Here is a 24,246-nt window from a genome sequence, read left to right as displayed (position 1 = left end):
GTTGTAGGTTATGCAAGTCATAATTGGAGCATTGCTACTGCAGACATTTATATTGGATCTACATTGGTGTTTTACCTCTAGAAATCTTCAGTGAAAGGAGTTCTACCCTGTAAGCATGAGTCTTCCTTTAGGTTCACTGGTCAGGGCTGGACTGAGTTTTCAGTGAATGTCAATTACCTCTTATGAAATATGAGCAACTATCCCCATGTGCCATTTAGATGTAGGTCACTCTGTTCACTGAATCAAATTGTTTTTTATTATTTTTTCCTATGAAACCTCTTCTAGCTAGCTCTTATAAGAGAATGAATGGCACAGTGGGGTATGCTTCAAAAACTTTGAAAACAAATAAAGCTGCTCAGCCCCATTCTTTATTATTTAATTAAAATGCTTCATCTCACAGCTCAAAAACTGCCTTTTGTTCCAACCTCTTAACCCCTTTATTAGATATGGTTTGATTAGATTATTAAATGGGACTCACATTTTTCCTCAATGCTTCAAACAAGGGACTTCAAAATGGTCTAGGCATTCCTAGCAACACATGTATTTTTAATTGAAATTTCCTCTTCCATTCCCATTGCCACTGAAACAGCTTATAGAACATTTTCCGAGACTGATACTGAATCTTACTGTACATAAGGCGTTGCAGTGGAAAATGTTGGACTGGGAGGCAAGAGATTTGTGTTTGAATGTTTACTCTAAAGAGAAGGATTGGGGACAATGGGTTTAGCATGACCTAGGTCTTCAAGAACTTGAAAAGCTGCTGGTTAGATGAGAAATTAGACTGTTCTGTTTGTTCCCAGAAGATAGAATTAGGAGCAGTGAGAGGAAGACAGAGTAAGCAGGAAGAGTAGTTGCAATTAAGCATATTTAGTGTTGGTGTCAGGAAAAGCTGCCTCAAGAAGTCCACCGTTTTCATGAATGGATTTAGAGGCAGTTAGGTGATGCAGTGGCTAGATTACTGGACTGGGAGGCAGGAAGACCTGAGTTCAAATACAGCCTCAGGTACTTCTGTGTTGACCCTGAGCAAGTCATTTAACTGCTGTTTGTCTCAGTTTCCTCAGCTGTAAAAAGGGGATAATAACAGAACCTACCTTCCAGGGCTGTTGGAAGGATCCAGTGAGACAATATTTGGAGAGTGTTTAGCACAGTGCCTAGCACATAGTAGGCACTTGTTTGCTCCCTTCCATCCTTCTCCCCAGTGTGGATTCTTCTCTAGTGCTTGGCCTGGGACCTCCCACATAATTGGCTCTTTTTTGTCTGTTGTTAAATATTTAATACATGGTTTACAAAACCAAAATTCTTTTATAATCATATAAATTAGTTGTTGTTTGGTCATTAGTATATAAACACTATAAATAAATTGTGCATTTTTTTAAATGCTAGAAAAGTCTAAAAATTTTATAGCTGTAATCCTTTTCTAAACTATTCTCTTCTAGTGATTTTCTTACTTTAAGTTTGGAAGCAGCTTTCCCCAAAAAGAACTTATTAAATACCAGTATCTCGAATATGGATAAGGTATTATTAGGTCTTTTACAAAGCACAGTTCCACTAATTCTATATTTGATAAAAACTGCACTCATTATACACATTTTCCCATATTTTGCAACAAATAACAAATTTACTGGGGGAAAAAATTGTAGTACCACTGGCAAAAATGACAATGTCAAAGAGAGTACACAATTTAGAAAGGAAAATCCACCAGGGAGCAGCTTTATTTAGGAAACAATGTACTGGACAACAAGATGGATGCAGATAAATTAAAGTAACATCTTTAAAATTCAAGGTCACAATTTCTAATTGCTATTTATGCTTTATTTAATATGATGTAAAAACTGCCAATGGAATGTGAAGTCTGTGCAGGTTAGTCCACACCTTCCTAATAAATATTCTATTAATTTCTGTTTGTATTAAAAACAAATAAACAAAAAACCAACACCCAGCACATGATTTCATTTCTTTAAATAGGACTCTAAATAAAGCCACTTTAGATTGGCTTACCCTTATCTAAATATGTTTTTAAAAATTAATGTGATAAGATAGCACTGCTTCCTTCTTAAAAATGCTTTTCTAGAGCTACTAAAAATCTGGTACTTCCAAAGAGTTGGTAAAAAATAATTCTCTGAATTGTCCCAGAAGGGTGGTAATAGTGGCAATCGTTATAAGACTTGGTATAAAGTTTTTCAGATTTGGTTTTCTTTGTCTCCTGCTGACTCAGAGACGTTTTCTGCAGGCAAGTTGTCTTTATTCCCTTCTGGGTTAGTCACTTCAGCTTGCTCTCCTTTTGTGTGAATTTTTGTCGTCTAATTTATCCTTCCCTGCTGTCTTTTGAGGCTTAAGTTCAACCTTTGCAAGGGTCAGTTTAGCTGACAATCTTTCTGACTCCTCTTGGGTGCCTTCCTTACTTCTGTTTCTATAAGGTTGACCTTCCTCTTTGGCATCTTGGCTTAATCAGCTCCCTCTCCCCAGAAACAGGCGAGCACAATACAGGCCACTGGCTTTTGGGGGGTGAGGGGATAGAAGGACTGCAGCCTCCAGTGCTTCTTCTCAAATAGGACCCCTGGGCCTTGATGCTCCTCCTGCTGGGACTGCCAGTAGTGGGAGCAGTCAGAGAACTAGATGGAACCCAATGGAATCTTGCCTCCCTCCACTTCCTCCACCTCCCTCTTCCCCACATAATAGACTCTTAAGAAATGCTTGTTGACATCTTGACTTCAGGGGTAAGGTGGGACTAGATGGCCCCAATTCAGAATTACAATTCTGAAAACCTATGATTCTGTGAAATCACATGAGTTATAACCATTCAGATTTTCCATAAGAACAGGAACTTACTTGCTTTGTGAACATGGACAAGTCCCTTCTCTCTCTTTCTTCATCTTTAATGGAAAAAGCCAGACAGATAATAATCTGTACAAAACAGGGTTTTTGTGAGGATGGTGCTTTGTACACTTTAAGGTGCTATAGATGCATGAATATCCCTTATCCAGTTTTCCAGATAATGGTGTACTACTATTTTCTTTCTGCAGAAGCCCTCACCCCAAATTGACAAGGTACATTTTCTCAGTAAGTCACCATATCTGCAGTCTTTTTTAAAATTCAGTCCTAGGAGGAAATGGCCCCATAGCTGCCTAAACTGACATTTAACTCCCTTACATCAGCTCTCTTTTAAGAACACTCAAAGGTGCCAAAGCAGAGAATAGAAGATGCTGTGAAGCCTTAAAGCCTTCCCTCATGGGCTATAATCACTGGCACCTCGTAAAAGGAAAACAAATGCAACTGAGGTCGGCCCTTTTTTTTCCCCAGCCTCTTCAGATTGTTCTGCTCCCTTTGGTTGCCTTCAATAAAGTAAGAGGTTGACGGTGAAGGGCGTTTAAAGAGCTGCCATGTCATCAGGGGGAATTTGCAAGTGTCATAAACTGGAAAATTGGAGATAAAGGTGACGCAAGCATCTTATATATACCCTCCAGAACAGTCAGCCTTATTCTGGTACTATATGATGCATGGAAGACTCAATCACAAATAGAACCAGAAGACCAAATAACCACCCTAGTGCTTTCAGATGCATATAGCACTATTTTACTGTTTCGGGAGTCTGCCGCCATCTACGAGTATAATTGCTCTAGTTACAGGTGAGTATTTCTCTGCTTTGATTTAAATGACAACCATTACTTATCTTGAATACTTGTTTCATCTTTTTTAAATGGATATCCTGCTAGAGAAAAAAACTTTTCAATGGGAAAACATATAATTCTGTAAATATTCTGGTATTATATCCATTTGTGGTGTCTTGCTAACTTCCATGTCTGATGAGGGCACTGCCATTCTTTCTTCACATCCTTGTCTCACTGACACATCTTTCAGACCTTCTTCTTCCTCTGAGTTCACCCTAAAGTTTTAGTCCTAGTCCTCGTAATCCCTTATTTAGACTGTCAGAGCTGTTTCCCAATAGGTCTCATTGCCTCCAGACTCTCTTCTCTGTTATACTTTACACAGCTGAGAAATTGTTATTCTTGAAGCACAGATCTGACCATGTCACCCTCCTGCTCTGGAAGCTTTAGTGGTTCCCTGGTGCCTTTATCATAAAATAGACATGCCTGCATTTGGCATTCATTTTGGTTCCAACACTGCTTTCCTTGCACGTTAGTCTCCTTCCTGTGTTCTCTGATGCGACCAAAGTGACCTGCATGCTTGTCCATGCACCTAATACTCTGTCTCCATAATTCTGCCTTGGCTCTGGGCCATGGCTGGCATGTTTTCTCTTTATCCCTCCCTCTTCATTCTCAGCTTCCTTCAAGGCTCAGCTCATGTCATCTCCTATATAAGGCTTATCCTGATTGTCCCAGTTGCTAGTAAACTCCTGGCCCTCATTGCTTTATATTTACATTGTATATCTTTTTAAACTTATTTATGTATGTTCGTATTATATCTACTTCCACCTCACTTCAGCCACCCTCCCATGGCATGGACTGGAAAATATAAACTCATTGAGGGCAGGGACTGTTTTATTTTCCTCTTTTTATCCCCAATACCTAGCACACAGTAGGGGCTTAATAAATACTTGCTGAATGAATGACTATCTACAGGCACAAAGATAGTATTCAAGATTTAAAGCCAGAAGGGGTATTAAAAGTTATCTATTCAAACACCTTTGTTTTATAGAGGAGGAAGGTCACTTTCCTAAGATCTCATAGAAAGAAGACAAAATACAGAAATTAAGTTCAAAGCCAGGAATCATGGTCCAGGTCCTCTGACACTAAATCCAGGACTCTTGCCACTGTTCCACATTGTCTCTTCGTAATTTGAAACTCTGCAGGCTGGCATTTTAACTCTCTCACAGTCTGATTCCCACTTGTCTTTCTGGATTTTGTTGATACTACTCTACTCCAACCAGACCGGTCTACTACATTGTCTGTCAAATTCAACATTCCATTGTCTGCTTATTTGCATTTACATAAGCTTAGCCCCACGCCTAGAATGCAGTCCTTCCTCAATTCTGTCTCTGAGACTTCATGATCTTTTTCAAGGCAGCATAGTACAGTGGAAAGGAAGAGCACTGGCCAAAGGATCAAAGAACTTGGGTTCAAATCCTACCTCTGATGTTTCCTGCCTATAGACATGAGGCTAATTCTTCACCTTCCTTGGAACTCTCTCTGTAAAATGAGGGAGGTTGGTATAGAAGGCCCCTGAGGTCCCCTCCAGATGTAGATGGAACTCTGTGCCTAAGGCTCAGCTCAACTCCGTTAGGCTCTTACTCTAAACCCTTACTTAATCTCCTCCTCACTACCACTTGCTAGTATTCTCTGCCTTAGTAATTCTCCTTATGGTATAATGTAATTAGCAGTAATTATCTCATATTTTAAAAATTTGTATCCTTAACTCTTAAATACACAAAACACTTGATTAATAAATGTTTGTTGATTTGAATTAAATTCTATTTCTCCTCCAGCTTTTCTTCCTAGAGTGGATTCAGATCTATTGTAGGAAAGATACAGGAAAAGTTAAATACCAATTCATAATGACCTTTACAAAGTATTCAAAACATTGTCTCCGTGTACAAAAGTATATGAAGAGGTAGGACTGTTTCTATTAACCTCTGAACACAAGAATTTTGATGGGATCAAGCAGAAGAAATGAGAACATGTTGTAGAAAAAAAAGTCATAACTTTGTACTATTAGACTTAAAAATAATTCACCTCTCCTACAGTTAATGATCCTAAAATGGTCTTAAAGATGTAATAAAAGCTTGTTCAGGGAGAGCCACATTACCTGCCCATACAGATTTACAGCATATAAAATTTCGAAAGCCCACAGGTTGTGATTTTTCATTTATAGTCAATGTCCTGTCCTTGGCCCTTTTATCTTCTCTCTCTATACCCTCTCATTTGGTCATCTCACCCACTGATAGTTTCAACTGTCTGCTCCATACACGCATTCTCAAATTTACTTCCAACCCTATCTGTTCCTTAGCGCTCCAGACCAACACTTCCAGTTGCTCACTGGATCTCTCCATTTGGATATCCCATAATAGTGACCATGATCCAACTCTTTGCAGCGTATCTTTCTGTGCTAGTCACAATAGTGAAATATTCTCTGCCCACAAAGAGCTTACTTTTTACTAACAAGACACAACATACAGACAGATAAGCATACTTTGAGGAAGGAAGAAGAGTGGACAACGGAGGTATGAGACACAATGCTGTAGGAAAATGTGATGAGGAAGAAAAAAAAAGAGCTTGTACCTGAGCTGCACCTTGAAGATACAATGATTTTGAAAATGGAGATTAAGAGAGAGTATATTTCAAGAATAGGGAATGTGTGAAAGAATGAATGAATAAATGAATGAATTAGTGAAAATGCATTTATTATATGTATATTATGCACATAGGCCTGGAGATAAAAAAAGAAAAATGAAGATAATCCTTTCTTTCAAGGGGCTCACATTCTAAAAGGGAAGACAATGCATCTGAGAGTGTTCTGCTGTAAGTCAAATGGAAAAGACCATTAGGACATAGCAATAAAGAAGTTGGTGATGGATCTTTAATACCATTTCCTCTGGTAAATATCACATCCATTTCTGAAACTCAGCCATTTGACAGTGCTAAGTATTTTTGTGGTGAGAACTTTCTTTTACTGGTATCTGTGATTGTTGAGGAGGAAGGGTCTGTCAAACCTTAAGGAGAAGTTGCCAGGTTTAGTCTGCACAGAGATTATTTCCCAGGATGAGGACTTGAGGGATTTTACTAGAACCAGTGGCAGTGATTGTAGCAACAACTCAGCTAGCAGCTGTTGTGGGGGTGAAAGACCAACACAAGCCCAACAACAAGAATGCTGCCACCACAGGTTCTTTGATCTGCTTTACTAAGGAAAGTAACATTAAGGGGTTAACAATCTTATTTCAATTCAACATACAAATATCATTCATTTAGTTCAAGAGGAAAAGCCAGCACCCTGAACTTCAGAGCAAATACAAAAAAATTACAAACATACAGAATATAAACAGACCAAATCACAATTCTTAGTTACTAGGAAGGCATCCACATCTGGGTTCACGAGCCAGGAGGCTCTTAACGACAGCTGCCCAGAGTCTCCACATCAACACTCCTCCATGAGTGAGAGCCCCAAGCAAACAACTCTGTTCTCTCTTTTTATACAGTCCTTAGACATCATCCAATCAACTAGAACGTCATCTGATCCACCAGAACTTAGGCACATACTATTGGCTCTGGTCTTAGCAACAACCCTTAGGGTCCTGGGGACTTCCTGCCTCTCTCAAACTAGCAAACTAGTTTGATAACCAGCCTGGGGCTTTGCACCTAGTAAGACTCAATCAAAGTCGCTTAATCAATTTAGCATTCTAAAACAGTACCAAAAAAAAAGTCTCACCTTAATTACCAATACAGTGATCTGCAGAGGCATTACTATTCCCAGGCCTCTTGGGTTCAGGGTCTGGACTATATCTGAAGAGAGGTTATTGTCAGGTTGTAGTACTGGTTTGACTCACTTGGCACATGCTGCCTCCTGTCTTCCTCAAGATGCCTTGCTTTTTGAACGAGAAACAAAAACTAACTATTCCAGTGACAAGCTACTAGTCCATTTTCAAAAGTATAGATAGTATAAAGGGGATTAATATGAGATAAGGCTGGAAAGGTAGGTTGGACTTAAATTGTGGAAGGCCTTGAATAATGCACTAAGGAGTTTTTTATTCATATGGTAATAGGGAGACAGTGAAAATTTTTAAGCAGGGGGAAGACATGGTAAGACTCATGCCTTATTAGTAAATTTTTAGACAGCTATGTGAAGAATTTATTGGAGAGAAGAGAAACTTGTGTCCCGGAAACCCTAAATTAGGAAGCTTTTAAAATAATCCGGAGATGGTGAGGTCCTGAATCAAGGTGATAAATGTATGAGCTATTGGAGAGATAGAATTGCCAGGACTTCTGAACTAATTGGCTCTGAGGTTAGGGGGAGGGAAAAGTCCCTGATTACTCTAAAGCTATAGACTTGAATTACTGAAAAAGACCTAGGTAGAAAGAGGTAATTTGGAGAAGGTTATGATTTAAAAAGGGAAGCCAGTGAATACATTCATTTTCAGTGGTAGTTCCATTGAAATCCACCCTGGTCAACGACATTCGAAATGGTTTAATAAGGTTTCAACACACATTTTAGTCAGGATGCTGATAAGATGTCGAGTGTGCAGAGGAAGGCAGCCAAAACAATAAAGGGTTATTTAGGGTCTTACCACATGAAAACTGGTTGAAGAAACTGGGAATGTTTTACCTAGAGAAGAGAAGGGGACTATAATAATGATAATTAACATCTCTATAGTGCTTTGTGATTTGCAAGGCGCTTTACAGATATTATCTTCACAACATGGTAAGGTAGGAAGAAGGATTAAACTTAATGAGCTTGGTCCTAGAACACAGAATGAGGAGCAATGTGTGGAAGTTGTGAATTTAAAAAAAAAAAAAAACTTACAAAGAAGCAAATTTAGGCTTCACACAAGGAAGGAAGATACTCTCCAATAATTAGAGCTATCCAAAAGCTGAGTGAGCTGCCTTAGAAGGCAGTGAGTTTCCCCCCTCCCATCTCCCCATTCCTTCAATTGTAGTCATGATGACAAAGAGAAGGAATGACCTGTGGGGCAATCTTTGGAGGGAGAGGGGGTTGGAAGAAGATGTTGGATCAATCCAATATGTACAAAATCAAATTTCCTATTTTTCCTTAAAAACCTAGTTGTCCTTATAACTTTTCCATTTTGGTTAATGGTATCATCATTCTTCTAGTCACCCAGGCTTGAAATTTGTTTGATTTTCTTTTTTTTTCTTTCTTAATAGTATTTTATTTTTTCCCAATTACATGTCAAGACAATTTTTTGCATTCATTTTTACAAGATTTTGCATTCTAAATTTTTCTCCCTCCTTTCCCTCTGCTCTTCTGAAAATTGCAGACAATTGTATATGGATTGTACATGTGCTATCATGAAAAACATATTTCCATATTAGTCACAATTGTGAAAGAAGAAACAGATCAAAAGTGGAAAAATGCAAAAAAAAAAAGCAAAAAATATGCTTTGATCTGCATACAGAGTCCATCACTTCTTTATCTGGATATTGATAGCATTTTCCTTTAAGGGTCCTTTGTAAGGGGTGGGGAACCTTCAAACTTGAGGCCACATGTGGCCCTTCACTGAAATTTGGATTCAGTCAAAAGGCCTCACTGAAGGACCTACAGAACTACATGTGGCCTCAAAGCCACAGGTTCCTCACCCCTGTACAAAGATCTAACAGACTATTCCTTGCTCTTCCAATTTGCTTACATTGTCACCCTTTATGTCTAAATCATGCGCGCATTTTAACCTTATCTTTATATGTGATGTGAAATGTTGGTCTATACCTCGTTTGTCTCCTATTGTTTTCCAGTGTTCCAAGCAATTTTTGTCAAATTGTGAGTTCTTATCCCAAAAGTCTTTGGGTTTATCAAACACTGGGTTACTGTGGTCATTGTACTGTGTCTTCAGTACCTAATCTATTCCACTAATCCACCACTCTATTTCTTAGCCAGTACCAGATAGTTTTGATAATTACTGCTTTATAATATAGTTTGAGATCTGGTATTGCTAGGCACCTTCTGTCATATTTTTTTTTGTTAATTCTCTTGATATTCTTGATCTTTTATTCTTCCAGATGAATATTGTTGTTATTCTGCTTTTTAATCCACTCTGCTATCCACTTCCATTTTATGGGAGAATTCAAGCCATTCACATTCACAGTTATGATTACAAACAGTGTATTTTCCATCATATTTTTTCCTCCTGTTGGTCTTCTCTCTCCTTTCACCCTTTCCCTCCTCACCAGTGTTTTGCTTCTGTCTACCACCTCCCCCAATCTGTCCTCTCTTATGTCAGTACCCCTCCTCTTTACTTAATCTCCTCACCTACTACTTCCCTGTCAGATAAGATGGATTTCCCGTATTCAACTAATTGTTTATGTGAGTCCTTCTTTGAACAAATACTGATAAGAGTAAGGTTCAAAAGATGTCAATTGCTTACCCTCCCATCTTCCCCTTCGTTGTAATAGGTCTTTTGCACCTCTTCATGTGAAATAATTTACCCCATTTTACCTCTCCCTTCCTTCTGTACCCAGTGTATTCCTCTTTCTCATCCCTTAGTTGTTTTTATGTCATTCCACCAAATTTACCTTATACTCATATCCTCTGTTTATATACATACATATATACATATATGTGTATATATATATACATATATAATATATATTCCTTTATATTCCTTCTAGCTGTACTATTAGTGGTACAATGTTTAAGAATTACAAGTATCATCTTCCCATGTAGGGATGTAAATAGTTTAAATCTATTGAATTCCTTATGTTTTCTTTCCCCTTTTTACATGTTTATATTTCTCTTGGGTATTAATATTGGAGATCAAATTTTTGGTTTAATTCTGGTCTTCTCCTTATGAAAGCTTGAAATCCTTCTATTTCATTGAATGACCATTTTTTTCCCTTGGTGTATTATGCTTACTTTCACTGAATAAATGATTTTTGATTGTAATCCTAGATCCTTTGTCTTCTGGAATATCATGTTCCATGACTTCCAATCCTTTAATGCTACAGCTGATAAAACCAGTGTAATCCTGACTGTGGCTCCCTGATATTTGAATTGTTTCTTTATGGCCATTTGCAGTATTTTTTTCTTGACCTGATAGTTCTGAAATTTGGTTATAATGTTCCGAAGAGTTTTTATTTTGGGATCTCTTTCCTGAGGTGATCAGTGGATTCTTTCAATGCCTATTTTGCCTTCCAGTTCCAGGATACCAGGCAGTTTTTCTTGATCATTTCTTGAAAGAGGCTGCCCAGGTCCTCCTTTTGATTATGGCTTTCAGGCAGTCCAATGATTCTGACATTGTCTCTCCTGGATATATTTTCCAGGTCGGTTGTTTTTCCCATGAGGTATTTTACATTTTCTTCTATTTTTTCATTCTTTTGAATTTTTTTTTGATTTATTCTTGAGGTCTCATAGACTCATTAGCTTGTACTTGCCCAATTCTGACTTTTAAGGAGTTGTTTTTCCCAATTAGCTTTTGTACTTTCTTTTCCCTTTGACCAATTGTAATTTTCGAAGAGTTTTTTTCTTTAGTGGATTTTTGTATCTCTTCTTCGATTTGGCCAATTCTTTTTAAGCAGTTTTCTTTTTCTAAGCTGTTGATTCTTTTCATAATTTCCTTGCGTCACTCTCATTTCTTTCCCCAATTTTTCTCCTGCCTCTCTTACATGATTTTAAGCTCTTTAAGTTCTTTCTAGGCTTGAGACCACTCCCTGCTTTTCTTTGGGGTTTTGGCCATAGGCGTTTTGATGTTGTACTTCTCTGAGTTTGTATCTCAATCTTTTCTGTTACCATAATAACCTTCTGTGTCAGATTCTTTTTTTCTTGGTTTTTGCTCATCTTTTTTGGCCTTTTTTCCTTTATTTTAAATTTGATCTATGCTTCCAAGGTGGGAGGAGCACTGTCTCCAGTTTAACTATTTACCTCGTGCTTCACTGAGGCCCATGGGGGACACTCATATTTGGTGCTGTGCTGAGGGGCTGGGGTGGAGGGTGGCTGGTACCACCTGAGGTTGCCTATTTGCCTGGGGCTAAGCTAAAGCACTTGGAGGTTCTTAGAGCTGGTATCTGCCTGTTCCTCTGGCTATGCTGAGGTACATGGGCAGTCCTAGTGTTGGCGGTTGCCTGGTCTGCTGCACTGGAGCTCAGGATCTACCACTGGTTTGCTGAAGTGGGGCTTGCTGAGATGCTTCCTGTCCTGTACTGTGTTTCCCTTTTACCCAAGTGAAATAGATCTTTCCTGACAATCTTCCAAATTACTTGGGCTCAAAGATTGTTTTGCCCCATTTTTTGCTGGTTCTGCTGTTCCAGCATTTGTTTGGGGTGCTATTTTATGGTTGTTTTGGAGGTGAACATGAGAGAGTTAAAGCATTTTACTGCTTACTCTGCCATCTTGGCTCCCAGAAGACTGATTTTCTTTTACATTTGAATTAACAGGCAACTATTATTTCTCCCATCCCCAATTTAAAAGAAAAATACAAAGCCCTTGTAACAAAGATTCTTTGACTCTTACCTCCCCTTTTTCTTTCTCCTTCTTTCTTTCCATCTTTCTTTCTTTCCATCTTTCTTTCTTTCCATCTTTCTTTCTTTCCATCTTTCTTTCTTTCCATCTTTCCATCTTTCCTTCCTTCCTTTATTTCTTTCTCTTTCTTTCTTTCTTTCTTTCTTTCTTTCTTTCTTTCTTCTCATATAGTGATACAATTTATAGAACACTGGACCTGAAGTCAGGAAGACCTGAGTTCAAATTCAACTTTAGACACTTGGTAGTTATATGACTCTATACAAGTCATACTCTCAAAACCTCAGTTTCCTCAGTTGTAAAATGGGGATAATAATTTCTACCTTCCAGGATTGTTGTAAGAATCAAATGAAATAATATGGGTAAAGTATGGAGCACAATGCCTTGCAATTAGCTTGTACTTCATAAGTGTTTATTTCCTTCTTTCCTAATTGCCAACTCCTGTACATCCTAACTCTGTAATATCACTTTTAGTCCTTCCTTTCTGTGGTAACAAGTACTCTCCTAACTTGGGTCCTCATTATCTAAGCAAGTACAGAGAACTTTTTTTTTTAATTTCTGATAGCTTTGTTTTTAAATCAAAATTTTTTCTCTTAGTACCCTCCTTGCTCCTTCTCCCTTCCTCAAGAACCATTTTATAAAACAATATTTTTAAAGAAAAAGTATAAAATATATAAAGAACATTGTCAAATCTGTAATAATACAGATCATTCCCCAATTGATAAATGGATATGAACAGGCAGTTTTCCAATGAAGAAATCAAAACAATTTATAGTCGTATGAGAAAATGTTCTAAATTATCGATTAGAGAAATGCAAATTAAAACAACCTAGAGACATCATCATTTTACACCTACCAGATTGGCTAAAATGATTGAAGGGGAAAGTGAAAAATGTTGGAGGTGATATGAAAAAATTAGGAATCTAATTCATTGTTGGTGGAATTAATCCAACTGTTTTGGAGAGCGATCAGCAGAGTTATTACTACCTATACTCTTTGACACATCAATATCACTACTTGGTCTGTTTCCAAAGATGATTAGGGAAAAGAGAAAATATTTTTATGTTCTAAAATGTTTGTGGCAGCTCTTTTGGTGGTGGCAAAGAACTGGAAATTACAGGGATGCCCATCAATTGGAGAATGGCTGAACAAGGTGTGGTATGTGATTGTGATGAAATATTGCTGTGCTATAAGAAATGATGAGATCAATGATCTTAGAAAACATGGATAGATTTGCATGAAATAATGAAGAGTGAAATGAGCAGGACCAAGAAAGCATTGGATACAGTAACAGCAATATTGTTCTAAGAATGACTTCAAGCAAATAAGTTATTTTTACTGTTATAAATATCCAAATTTAACTGTAAAGGACATACGAGTAAAGATACTGTCTACATCCAGAGAAATAAGTGATAAATAGAAGTATGTATAGAATAATTTTACATGTATGTACTGATTTTTGTCTAATGGTACCCATCTCTAGGGCAAGGGAGATGGAGGACCAAAAGGAAATTTACGTGATAATTTTGTTGTATATTTGAAAGGAATAGCAAGCTGTGCATACTAGATTTGCAGTTTCATATGCAATCATCTTTTTATTACACTACATTATGGAAATGCTTGTTTTATTCCATAAATTAAAAATAAAGTAAATTAATTTTTAAGAATAGAAAAGAAAAAGTAAAGGGGGAAAATCAGCAAAATCAATCATTACTCTGAAAAGCCTGAAACTATGTACAATGTATATCTGTATTCTTCCCACCTTTGCAAAGGAGTAGGGTGAGGATGAGATCTCATATCTTTTCTCTGAAGCCATGTTTGGTCTTTGTCATTTTGCAATATTGACTTTTGATTGTATTTTGGTTGTATTTTATGTTACCATTGTGTGCATCATTGTGTATATTTTCTTGAGTCTGCTTACTTCACTCTACATCAGTTCATACATATATACATATATATGTGTGTGTATATATATATGTTTCCATGTATCTCTATATTACTCATATTCATGTTTCTTAATGCACAGTAATATTCCATTATATTCATTATCACAATTTGTTTAGCTATTCCTCATCTCCAGTAGCTTCCTGTTGCCTGTGTAATAAATTCAAATTTCTTTGACCAGCCTTCGAAGACAGAGTTCAGCTCTAATCTGATTTTTTTTTCCTTTTATCACACTACCTACTCACTTTAAGATACTCTAGCTTCCAATCAAACTAGACTTTCTACTGTTTCATTGACGTTATATATTGCTTCACCTCTCGCTGTATTGGCTTATACGCTTTTGTATGTAAAGAATACCCATTCCCTCCCACCAGCCCTCACCTGTCAAAATTCAATTGTCAAGATTCTTCTCAAATGTTACCTCCTCTAGGAAGGTTTCCCTGGCCCCACCAGTCAGAAACAGTCTTTCCTTTCTTAGAACTCTCATAGCACTATCTTTATACCTTTCTAATAAACTTACCATATTCTAGTTGCTGTAATGGTTATTTGTGTATATTTCCTGTCTTCTCTGGGTAGCTAGTTGGCATAGCAAATAGAGTGCTGGATGTGGGGACAAGAAGACATGAGTTCAAATCTTCCCTATGCACTTAGTATCTATAGAAACTTGGGCATATCACTTAATCATTCAGCCTCAGTTTTCTCATCTGTCAAATGAGAATAATATGGAATTTAACTCACAGGAGAGATGGAAAGATCAAAAGAGATAAAAAATGTTAAGTGCTTTGCAATCCTAAAAGCAACATATAAATTATTTTTATCATCACCATCATTATTCACAAGTTTTTTTTTTCATTTGTGTCTCCTCAAAACCCAGAAACATGCCTAGTAAAAACTTAATAAATTTAATAAATCCTTATTGATTGATTTTAAGCTCCATAAAAAAGGATCCTCTTATTTATCATTGAATTTTCCATCATTTATCACAATGCTGTGCACAGAGTTATGTGCTTTAATACGTGTTTATGTAATTGAATTTTGATACGTTAAACTTTTTGTTAAATATTTGTTAGAATCAGAGAATCAGAGAGTGTTTAAGTTGAAAAGCGATCTAAAATTATCTCTCATGTTTTAGTAACTTTCATTTTACAGTTAGAGAAACTGGGACCCCAAAAGATAAAATGAATTGTCCAAGTCACACAACTAATGACTGGAAAACCTGGATTTGATGGCCAGATTTCCTGACACCCGATTCAGTATAATTTTAAGAACAACTTAAAATTTTTGTAATTTGACAAAACAAATGTTTACTTCATTCTTGAAACCTAATGTTTCTAAATAAGATACCACATATAAAATGCTTTGTAAGCTCTCAAACTCTGTGTAATTTTCATTTATTATTTTTTTAATGCTTAGAAGGTCATGGGATCAAAAATTCAGAGCTGGAAGCAACCATAGACACCATATAATCCATTTCACCCTTATTTTTCAGGTGAGAAAACTGATCCGCAGGAAAATTTAGAGTCTAGTCTAAGGTAACACATGTAATAGGTAACAGAGCTGAGATTTAAACACAAGCATCTTGATTCCCAATGCAACATTCTTTCTACTGTTTTCCCCAAGGGTTCAAGTTCTGTTTCTTAATCTATTAGAATTAAAAAGCCTTGTTCAGTTTGTGTGTATGAAAAAAAAATTCCCATCCAAGCATTTTACCTTTTATATTACTCTCAAAGAGACTCAGAAAGGAGTTGTGAAGAAAATCTTTTCCATCATATTCTTTCAGCACAGACCTTGACTGAATTTCATGGACCACCTGATTTCCTCCCTCATAATAGTAAATATCACATGCTAGCAAGAGTATTGTTCATCTTTTGGCTCATGTATTATAAAGGCTCATCTGTTGCATGCGATTTAGTCTCATTTAAAGAGGAGAAAATGACAAATTTTTTTGTCATTTTTAAGGAGACACTTGTTAGGAAGAGACAAGCAGCCAAATGCCTCAGCTGTTTTCAAAGCTGCCCTTCAGCATTTTATGACATCCATCAGTTTCTAGCACTCACACACATTATAGATTTTATTATTTAATATCTTTCCCATGTGCTTCAATTGATGGAAAATTTTTGCTCTATTTTTTTAACCAAGTAAACATTCATGTTTTGGTAGAGAAATGCCGTCAATAAAGTATAGCTTATTTTTCTCAGGAAACCCAGGCCTGTATAGCTTTGCCTTCAGACTGAATGAATTCTTTCAAATGATAGAATATTTTGTAGAATTTATGCTGATTATCCACCAAAAACATCTAGAAAGGATCATATTTGTTCAGAATTGGGAGTCAGTGACCAGTGTTACTTGGGAACAGTAATATCAATATTAATAATGATAATAATATTGTGATGATAAATGAGAGCTAATATTCATACAGTCTTTTAAGTTTTGCAAAATACCACATAATTATTGTGTTTTATCCCCATAAGGAGTCATTAGTTTTCTTAACACAGTGCATGGCATAAAGTTGGTAATTAATAAGTGCTTGTTATCTCCACTTCCAGATCTGTGCTTTGAGATGTTTGTAGCATGAGATTAAAGATCTAGATCTGGAAAGGAACTCAAGGGTCATTTGGCCCAACACCCTCATTTTCCTTTTGAGCCTTGGAAATAAATGGTTGAGGAGAAGTAAAGGCATAGAATTGGAATGCCCTACCTACTTTACTCAAAGTCTAATGAGAATTCTGAAAGATATTATTTATGATCCCAGGAACTATGGAGCCACCTGGGACAGGTGGGCACTTATTTGTAAAGTTATAATTGAGGAGAGATGGAAAGAACTTCAAGCTGGTTTTAAGAATGAAAGCAAAAGTGAACAGGAATTCAAAACCACACAGGTAAAGCTGATAGCAATTAGTATGTGCATAAGTATTCTCAGTGAGTTCTGCCTCTAAATTTCCTGACCATTGCTAGGGGCTGGCTTTAAGTTGTTCTCTCAAGTGAGAAATCAAAGGCCCTTTGATAAACGTACTTGTAATTTTCTCTTTGGGATTCTATATATGAATTTCAACTCAAATTCTACAAGGAAGATAAGAACAAACTTCTTACACAGAAAGATCCTAGTCAAGTGTAATTGTTAATCTCATGATATGTATATTCATTCTCTTGCAAGCAAAATTGCAGTGGCAAATTTTTTAAGAAGCAAACATATATTTATATCATAAAAAGGTCATAGCAACCACAAACCAGACACTTAGAAATGAATTGGATGGTAATTGTTTAATGGACCTTCCTGTATCCCAACATCATCCCAGGTACAAAGCACTAGACACAATCTACCAAAAAGAAAGCTTTAATAATAACAAAAAGGCAGTGTTGATAGGAGTAATCAGGATTGATAGTCCAGTATCTCACAGTGTGACCATTGTTACTTACAGATTAATTTCTACCATCTATTGATCTAATAAATGTTATGTAGTATGTCTACTGCCCTGGGCTGTTTAAAGATCCTATCTGTAGTTCTTAAGCTTGGGTTTTAGAATCACACACATAGAATCTTTGATCTAGGAGGGATCTTAAGCCCCTCCTGTAGTCATGACTCAGTCCACACTTGGCTGCTGGCCCAATAAAGACTACAGGTTGTTTCATGATATCTATAACTTTCTATAGGAAGTAAATAAAATTTGTAGCAGAACCTGAGACTTCTTTCCAGATCCAGTAATTGATTGGTTTTGTATTAATAGATTCAAATTGACTTTCAGTTATCAGAAAAGGGAACTTCTTGAGACCCTCAGACCTGGTCAATGCTTAGTCGCCCCTGGGTGTGTAAGTCATATTTAAATTCAAATAGATGACCAGTTTTAGTCAGTGGGATATACTGCTGAGAGTGTTGGACCTGGTTGTGAATTATGAGTCATACTCAATAGTAGTCTGAAACTCAATTTCCTCATCTGTTAAAATAAGATAAAATTTCTTGTTCTGCCTTTGTCTAGGGCTAAAATGAGAAAAACACTAAGAACTGCAGAAAGGTGAACTATGAGTATCATGATGTACAGGAAGAGAGATAAATCATTCTCTAAAGCTTAGATCACCGACTTCACTGACCTCACTATCACTGACTTTATCCTTGGAAGGGATAACCGATGTCTTACCTGTCCTCAGGGTCCTACCCCAAGCAGGAGAACTCTAATTACTTAGGGCTTGGTACATCAAACAAAAATGGTACCCCATTTTACTTTTTTAAAGCCTTTAAGTATTATTGATGCCATTTCCTATCATAGTAATTTCCGGATATGACCCTTCCCCACTTCCCTGCCTTCCTCTTATTCAGATCCTCCACTTTAACAAAGTTTTTGTTTTTGTCTTTAACTAATTCAGGAAAGCCAACTGATACACTGACAGCATCTGATGGCATATATGAAATTGTACATTATATATTGTATACATTGTACATTGTATACAATTGTACATTGTATATACATTGTATACAAATTGCTTTGTATAGGACCATTTTTCCTATGTTTGACTTATTTCACATTTATATCCCTGGGGTAAAACATTTGAATAGCTGTCATTTTTCCCCACATAATTTCAAATTGTTTTCCAGAATTTCTGAGCTAGTTCATACTTCCACCAATATTGTATTGATACTCTTATCTTTCAACAGCTGCTCTGTTAATTATTTTTATCTTTGCCAGTTTTCTTGATGTGACATGAAACCTTAATTGATTTAATTTACATTTTTAAAATTCAAACACCTATTAGTAATAGACTCTTGGTCTTTTATATCTGTAGCAATTCCCTAGACAGTTTGAATACCAGAAATTTTTCATAAAGATTAAATACAAACATTTTACCTGATCAACAACTTCCCTTTTATCCTATACAAATCAAATCTACTTGTGAAAAAGCTATTAAATGTTTCTATCTTGTTTTTATGATCTCTTCTAGTCCTTGTTTAGTTAAGAATTCCCCCCCCTACACATAATTATTTTTTAAAAGACATGATGTGACTTTTTCATTTAGGTCATACATTCACTTGGAATTTATTGGGACATATGGCATAAGGTGCTGTTATAAGCCTTTATTTTTCCTTAATATTCTCCTTTCTCATTTTCTAGCAGTTCTTGTCCAATAAGGCATCCTTCCTAAAGTAGTTTATGTTCTTGGGCTTATTGAACCCTGGACTTCTAATTTCAATTGTTTCTGATTCTTTTCTAGCTAGACTATTTCACTGATCTTTTTTTTAGCCAATAAAAAACAATTTTTGATGATAACAGATTTGTGATATCGCTGGAGGCCTGAAATTGTTATTCTTTCTTCACTCCTACTTTTTTCTTTATTGCCTTTGAGATTCTAGACCTCTTCTCCAAATTTATTTTTATATTATTTCTCTGACTTTAATTCATTGATAACTTGATTGGTAGAGGGTTAATTGATAGAGTATTATAAATTAATTTAGTTGGTATCATCATTTTTATTATTTTCTATGGTTCAACCATAAATTATGAATGTTTCACTATACATTTTTCTCTAATTCTGCAGAGTGTTTTACACTTATGTGTGCCTGTCTTAAATAAACCTTTGTAGATTAACTGCCCAATTATTTTAGCCACTTTTATATTTATTTTGAATTGGGATACCTTTTCTATCATTCCAACTTAGTCTTTGTTTCTGCTACATGAAAATGCTGAGAATTTTTGTGGATTTATTTTATATCTTGTTACTTTACTGAAGTTACTCATTGTTTCAGTTAATTTTGTTGTTGTTGATTCCCTGGTTCCACGATCCCCATCATGCCATCTGCAAGCAGGAATTTCTTCTCTTTGCCACTATTTCTACTTTTAACTTATGCCTCTTTTCTTACTAATATTTCTAGTATTTGAGAACTATGTAAAATATCGTGTTACTTCTATTGGGAACTAGTTAGGTATGAAAAAAATTACCCAGTGCTATCATGGCATGTTTCCAGAGATACCATTGTGCTTGATTGAACTCTGTATTTATAGTACTTACTATCTAGTAGTCTCAAAACCCCTACTCCTTGGCTTTGGGGTTACATAAGCAAATTTAGTTACTAAACCCAGGACTAAATTCCTGCTAAACTTCTACTTCCCCTCCATCTGCCTTTCCTGCCAATTTTTGTCCAAAGGCATCAGCCTTTTTTGGGTACTTAGTTTTGGGAGAAGGAAAGAGGAAACAAGGATTAACTGACTTAGTATTCTAGGCAGCTTTCAAAGACTCTAAGTTTGACAAAAGGTGAAAACTTGTTTTGATAGAGGAAGTTTTCCTCACTTCGGTGTTCTCTGTGATAATGAAAACCTGGAAATAGTTCTTCTCCCTTTCCTCATTTTATTTTGTTTAGTAGTGTTTGCCCAGAGTCATCACTTTCTTCCTAGGTTTATGAAATCTAAGAAGCACTCAGACCTTTGAAAGTTCCAGTAGGAGGCATTACCAACACGCCATCACACCTCCAAGGTTATACTTCAGAATTCTCTTCAGATTGAAGAAATTCTAAGAATTGCAAGTGATAGAGATCATTTGGGTTTGTGACACTGAACTGATACACATGCTTACTCTGAACCACTGGACCAACTAAATTGTATTGGTTGGAGAAGAAAACAAGGGAATCCCGAGGTCATAGTCCAAATAGGTGCTCAAATTCTTGTCCTCTAGTAGATCGGAAAAGATAGTTCACCATTTCTGGTATCACAGCTTTAAAGGGTGGAAAATTCCCACACAAAGTAAAAGAAAAACCCTGTTTTCTGACTGTGAGATGCTTTAAAACAGGAAAGGGCATGTTTTAGCACTGTGGTTTGAGGTTCTTTTATCACTTTCTTGTGACCCTGCCACAATGTACTAAAATCTTTCTACTGCCCTCACTGGGCTGTCCTTCATGCCAAAAGTCTTAAAGGCCATAAAGTCTGATGTGCTTGGAAAGTGCTCCTGAGCTCACCCAGAGACTCGTTTCTTGTAAAATGTATAACAGCCTGTAAATTGAATGGAAGGGGTTTGGTGAACATATACAGCTTTATTCCCATGCTATTAGTAGCATATAATTAAAGAAGCTGTGAGGTTCATATTTTTTTCTTAAAGGTTTTACAGAACATCTATAAAGCTGACACCTGTCCAAGCCAAGGGGATGGTTGTTTTTTCCACAAAGTACCAATATTCCTTATCCTTGCTTCGGGAGCACAATTTCTTTTTGTACAGACACGGTTATTATTTCTTTAAAGAATAGAGGACAATATCTCTAGAAAAAAAAGACAAAGTCCCAGTTGATTGTTATTACTAGTAAAAGGCCAATAACTGACACTTTCCCCTAATCCTTTCCATCCTTTAAGATCCAGCTCTCAAGTGAACTACAAGGCCCTCCCCTTGCCTCCCAACACACACACCACCAGAAGTGATATCACCTTTGGATTCTCAAAGTACTTTTTTCAAAAGATGTATTTTTTGTTCTATACTTTTATAGTCATTTCATTTCTATTTAACAAACATTTTAAGCACCTATTATGTGTAAAATGCTTGCTTGTCACTAGAGATGCAAAGGCATAAAGAAAGAGTCCTAACTTCAAAGAGTTTATATTCTGGGGAGGAGAGAAAAACAACCTATACACAAATAAGTAAATATGTAGTAACAAGAGAGAGAGAAAGAGAGAGAGAGAATGAGAGAGAGAGAGAGAGAGAGAGAGAGAAAGAGAGAGAGAGAAAGAGACAGAGAGAGAGAGACAGAGAGAGAGAAGGAGAGAATGTTAGCTTCTACAAAATTGGAAAAGGTCTCATGAACCAGGCAGCACCTGAGCTGTATCTTAAATCTTAAAGAAAATTAGGGGTAACCAGGTAGTGGTAATGAAGAAGGCATTCAGTCTAAGTGAAATCACTTTGATATCAAAAACAAGAGAAGGAATGTTGTGGACAGTGAAAAACTAGCTGACTAAGCAATTTGCTAACCACCTATTATTATATATTATGCAACAAGTACTGTAGGAAATGCTGGAAATCCAAAGAATGGCAAAAATAAAACCCTTCTCTACAGTTTTTTGTGGGGGGAAGAGGAGCAGAAAGAAAGTGAGAGAGAGAGAGGAGTAAGAAATTAGGTTGATTGGGGAAGGAGCAGGGAGGACTTTAGCTATCAAGTCAAGGACTTTATCGTCAATGTAATAGAAAACTAAAAAGATTTTTCAGTCTAGGGAGGTGATATGGCCATGTGTATGTTTTAGGAATTTCATTTTGAAGATGAATTGTGAAGGGGAAAAAGTCAGGAGGGCAGGAAGCAAAGTAGAAGCTGTTACAGTAGTCCAAAAAGAGACAGGATTACTTTGGGTAGAGGCTGTGCAAAGAAGCATATGATGACCTATGGGAGAGATGCGATCAGAGTGATATTGATTAGATTTTCTAATTGATTGTTCATGGGATTGAGGGAGAGGGAAGAGTCAAGGATGATTCCAGGGTTGTTTGTTTATATACAGATTTTGCCTGCCCGGCTAGACTATAAACTCTGACAAAAAAGTGAGGTAATAATTTGGATGAACAAGATTTCTGGTTAGAAGAATGGATTTCAAACTCTGGCTCTCCTTTCTGCCTGTGATGAATACCTCCCTCTCCCAAGTAGGGCACACTGCCTTGCACACACAGTTGGTGCTCAGTTAATGGTTGCTGAATTGAAATTCACAGCAAGTCCTACAGTTTAGTCTCTCAAATTAAAATTATAAGCGGCTTTGCCTCTTAGTTAAAATACCCTTCCACTTCAGTGATAAAAAGGTTTTTTTATAGAAAAAGGAACTAATGACTTGGTTCTTCCTTTTGTCAATGCTGCCAGATTATTTTAACCATTTTTCAGTTGCATTCATAGCTGCTTCTATAAGTTATAATAGGGGAGGGAAGGAGAAGGGGAAGGGGACAAAGAAGGGGAAGAGACAAAGGAAGGAAAAACAGAAGAGTAATGAAAAATGATGGAAGGGGAAGAATAAGGAAAGGGGAGGATCTAAAAGGAATACTGTTTTTGACCCTTCTTTGGGGAATTTCTCCTACTTTGCAAGGAACAGAGTGTATGTTCCCATGATTTCAATGGTCTTCTGTCCATTCAAAGTAAACCCAGAGACCTTTGTAGTGAACGCTATAATTAAACAGATTAAGTGCAGCCAAGTGACTGCTCAGGATATAAACAGAACAAGTAGTAAATAAAGTAGAAGCCAATTTTCAATAAACTTGAAAGCAAAGGAAAAACTGGTTAAAATTCTGTACTAGAGGTTTATGGAACTCCCTGGAGCTATGTGCACATAAATCACTGAAACTTTCAGGAGAAAAGACTTGAGTAGAGCTCAAAATACAGAAATAACTGGATTTACCCAACTGATTGATAAGAAAATTTTCTTGGCTTTTACCTCCTATGCAACCATTGCCCTTTCCAAAATGGTGCCAATGAGTGCTATAAGAGCATTCTTTAGAGTTACAATATAGGGTTTTTGCCAATGCAGATGCTCTGGCCTCAGGTGAAGGTGAAAATGCTCAGAAATTCACTTGGGCAGATGAGTGAGTTGAATGCATGCGCAGAGCCCACCTCAATTACCTTGAAGATAACATCCTGTTCCTTAATATTGGCCTCCCTGAGTGAACTAGATCTTTTCACATCCTTTAAACTCTTTGCTAGAACTTATGTCTATCACATCACTGCATATTTGACACTTCTTCCATGGCCAAATAGTGGATTGAGCTGGTTTACTAGATATGGATTTTTTCAATAGCATGTAGTTTGTTGAAAAATGGATTGTACCTATAATAGGAAACATCAAAACTCTCAACAAATAAGTTAATCATTTGTTAAGAATTTTGTTTCTTTTTAATTTTAAATGAATCATTTTTCTTTTGGGATTGGGAGTGATGGTGGCTAGTTCAACATTTTTATTGGAAATTTTCCATAGTGATCTATGATGATCCTTTATTTTTTATTCCTTTGCCTTGTTATTAGGCTAATTAGATTAAAACATTGTGTATATATTACGTGAGTTTTCACTTTTCAGCTTTTATACACAGGATGTAATGGTTCTGCTTCTGAAGTTGATATGTACTAATACAGGAAATTTTTTTTGAAAGATTCTATACTAGCCTGGTAGGAGTGAAAAAAACATTGACTGAAGCCAGCAGGACCTAGCTTCAAATTCTGTCTTTGACCTTAATACTTGTGAC

General features: G+C 36.5%; 1 pseudogene; it reads left to right on the top strand.

Annotated features, from left to right (window-relative positions):
- Positions 1 to 23,674, top strand: part of LOC118850959 — a 40,660-nt pseudogene extending 16,986 nt beyond the window's left edge.
- Positions 23,675 to 24,246: the final 572 nt, after the last annotated feature.

This window comes from Trichosurus vulpecula, chromosome 5, assembly GCF_011100635.1.
Source record: "Trichosurus vulpecula isolate mTriVul1 chromosome 5, mTriVul1.pri, whole genome shotgun sequence".
NCBI classification, from domain to species: domain Eukaryota; kingdom Metazoa; phylum Chordata; class Mammalia; order Diprotodontia; family Phalangeridae; genus Trichosurus; species Trichosurus vulpecula.
Note: the sequence above shows the minus strand (reverse complement) of the source record. Positions and strands in the feature narration are given on the sequence as shown.